The 3,752-nt window shown below is 41.7% G+C and overlaps 1 pseudogene; it reads left to right on the top strand.

Annotated features, from left to right (window-relative positions):
* Positions 1-1,732: 1,732 nt before the first annotated feature.
* LOC123801528 (large ribosomal subunit protein eL29 pseudogene) lies at positions 1,733-2,992 on the top strand (annotated as a pseudogene).
* Positions 2,993-3,752: the final 760 nt, after the last annotated feature.

Below are 3,752 nucleotides of genomic sequence, written 5' to 3'. Positions count from 1 at the left end.
ATTCTCAGCATCTTTGGTTTATGTAATGATAAATCATAAATGTGGTACCAGATGTTCCTTGGTCCCTGAGTTCTGGGAAGCATGTCAGAAAATGTCAGGGGTGACCACTGAGAAGCATTCAGAGTGACTTAGTTGAGCTCTTGGTATCTAAGACTTGCAGCAAAGAAGGCAGATGGTTTTAACTGTTTAGAGCTTAATTTATGAGCCAATTGGAGTTTAATCCAATGTGCTTATTTGCAAAAGTCTCTATTAAGATACAAGACTTTCCAAATGAATATAAAAATTCTTAAATGATAATTACCTAACTCACATCTACAAAAATAGTGTGGCTTTTAATTCAATTAAGATTTGTTATATACTTTCCTTTTTCTCTCTTGGAAAGTGTGGTTGACTGTAGAACAAGATAATTTTCTTATTTGTTTGCAAAGTACAGATAAAGGTCTATGCTACTGGATTTTCATGAGTGATCTAAGTTCCAAAGGAGAAGCAAAGTAAAAGTTGGAAGTTAAGAATAGACATGTGACAACGTGTCCATTATTACTGAAGAATTAAGAGATTTCTTTCACTTTGTAGAAAAAAACTCATCTCCTGCAGATCTCCAAATTGTCTCATGACAGAAAAAGCTAAATTCCAAATTAACATTGTCTTCAAGCTTTATTTTGTTTTAAATTACACGTCCTCTCCACTTAGCCATCTCCAAATGCAATTCAAATCTGTCCCCTTCCTTTACTGACTTACATAGAATAAGACATACATTTACTTTTTTCTCCATTAGGTATGAAGGGTACTTGTGAGATGAATGGAAAAAGCATGAGCATGGTCTGAAGCCATGGCATAGATTTTCATGGTTATGCCACACAAGTTTTATTAATTTGTCTTATTTTCATAAAAATGTGATTAAATATATATATTTCCATCTACCATAAGGGGAAGAAGAAAAGTATGTTAGCCATGTAGTTGACTGCTCTCCCTGCATTGGGCAAACAGATCAGGAACGTGTAGTCAATCTACCTGGAGTCACAGACTCTTTCTTCAGAAAAAAATGCACAAATATACAAAGTTTTTCATTCCATAGATGGATCCACCAGATAGCAATTGACCTCAGAGTCAGAAACCCTAAAGAGCGAGGAAGGCAACATCTTCTCTTCATTTTTAAAAAGACCCATTATGTTCTCCTCTTACCGTGTGCATACTGTGTGCATGAAAGATCAATTTTGCACTAGTGTCTGACAGATGGGTGCTTGATCAAGACCAGTGGGTCCCAAATGCCATTCAAAGAGGATATCATTTTCCATATGCCTCAACATGTGAGAAAAAAACTGAGCACAACCAGAGGGTGTATGTTTGGTAGGGTAGACTTTTTATTCTTTCTCATCCTCTTCTTTTTCCCTTGTGAAAGAACAGGATGTTCTTAATTAATAAAATAACACCTGAAGCTATTCCATAGGAAGCTGACCAATATTGGCTAAAAGGGATGTTTTTTTTTTTTTTAAAGATCTTTTTTTATTTATTTGACAGGATAGAGACAGCCAGCAAGAGAGGGAACACAAGCAGGGGGAGTGGGAGAGGAAGAAGCAGGCTCCTAGTGGAGGAGCCTGATGTGGGGCTCGATCCCATAACGCCGGGATCACGCCCTGAGCCGAAGGCAGACGCTTAACCGCTGTGCCACCCAGGCGCCCCAAAAGGGATGGTTTTGATGCGTTTTATTTATTTTTTTCTGCAGATGCTCCGCTCTGAGGAATCTGAAAGACCTAAGGCCTCCTCGCTCAAAGCACAGTAAGGACTTAGCCTTGGAGCCAGAAGCAATGTTCAGAACCTTGGAGACCTAGTGAGGCTCACCTAGGGTGGAGCTGGAGCCTGGGAAAGGTGAGCAGAGGCGAGGAAGCACTGCGGAGTGTTTGGGGTGGTGAAGTGAGGAGTGAAGGGGAAGCAATATCAGAGAGAGGGGGCATATCACAAAGAAGTTCTTTATAAGCTGATAGCAACTTCAAAGGAGTAGCAAGAAAAAAGTTGTACACCATTATACCAACTCTCCATATATGTGATTATCACATGGGAAGAGAGTTTCCTTTTGGGTAATGAACTGAACCAGCACACTATTCCAAACATTGCATTGTTGGTGAGATGGTGGCAACTTATTTCTTGAGGAAGACCAACCTTTATTCAGATAGAATGTATGCTTTCTTCCCTGGGAAAGCCTTACTATTAAAAAAAAAATCAGCTGAATTAAATGGTGCAGACTTGTAGCTGAACCTGGACCACATATCGAGTAGCTCTGAACTAGAAAACGTCTAAAGTAGCTGAAATAAAAAATACAGAACTTAGCTGGTCCTAGGTACTCGAGAACTGTGGGTTTTGGTATAGACATGACCAAGGTCAAGGACCATACCACACATGATCAGTCATAAAAATGCACAAAAACAGCATCAAGAATGCCCAGTCACAAAGGTGGGGTAGACTGTTAAGGGGGTAGACCCCACGTTCCTGAGGAACATGCACTTTGCCAAGAAGCACAACAGGAAGGGCCTGAAGAAGCTGCAGACCAACAACGCCAAGGCCACAAGTGCACGTGCTGAGGCTGTCCAGGCCCTTGTCAAGCCCAATGAGTTCAAGCCGAAGATCCCAAAGGGTGGCAGCCACCAGTTCCAACAACTTGCCTACCTCACTCACCCCAAGCTTGAGACATCTTTTCATGCCACATTGCCAAGGGCCTCGGGCTCCGCCGGCCAAAGGCCTAGGGCAAGGCTCAGACCAAAGCCCAGGCTGCAGCTGCCACTCCGCCTTTGGCCCCCGAAGGACAGGGTCCCATGAAGGCTTCAGTGTAGAGGCCTCTGTTAGCCAATGTGAGGACAGAAGTACTGCTGTGACCCCCGACTTCCGCTGCATGGGGCTGGTGTCCTCCTGTGCTATTTGCACAAATAAACCTAAATCAGTAAAAAAATAAAAATGGAGAGCTTGGGCCCTGAAATTGGGTGAGTTGATTGAAATCCTATGAGTGCTCCTGGGCAAGTTACTTAATTTCTCACTTAATTTGATCATTGGGAATAATCACAGTGGCATCTGATTGGGTTGTGAACATCTGAAAGGAACAATTCCTTTGTGTGTTTTGGCAAGTAGTAAGCACTCAGTAAATGTTAGCTGCCAATATTATTTTTTACTTATTTATTCATGATATATGTATTAAATGCTATTTCTCTACATAACAACCCCACAGCCTAAGTTCTTTCCACTGCTGTGATTCTAGACCAAATGGACATATTGTGGGTGCGTCACTCTTGATACTTCTTCCACAGCATGCTGTGTGAGTGCAGAGGAAAGACTAGCATGAATGAATATTTCAAGTACAATGAAATGAAAATTTCCAATGTCTGTCAGCAGGAACCAGAGAGCACCAACTCCAACTGGCTCAAGCAATGGGAAACGTGTTGACTTACATAACTGGAAGTGCAGAGTAGGGTCAGCTTCAGGGAAAACTTCATCCTGGGTTCTGTGTCCATTTTTCCTGACAATCCTTGGACTCAGCCTTCCTCAAAACATTGGTGTCATCTCTAGAGTGGTAGAAAGATAATGACAGCTCAGATTTGACATTCTTCAGCCCAGCAGGTCCAGAGAAAGAAAGCAGTTTTACCAGAAAAACAAAAATGAACTTTCTCAGAGTTCCTGATTTCAATGTTTCCAGCATGAGTTTCATGCCCTTTTCCAAACGAATCACTAGCAGAGGAATCTGATTACTCTTAGGTCTGATCTACTTA

This window comes from Ursus americanus, chromosome 32 (assembly GCF_024610735.1).
Source record: "Ursus americanus isolate L20-20 chromosome 32, mUrsAme1.1.p, whole genome shotgun sequence".
Lineage (NCBI taxonomy): Eukaryota > Metazoa > Chordata > Mammalia > Carnivora > Ursidae > Ursus > Ursus americanus.
This window is presented reverse-complemented; position numbering and strand designations above follow the sequence as displayed.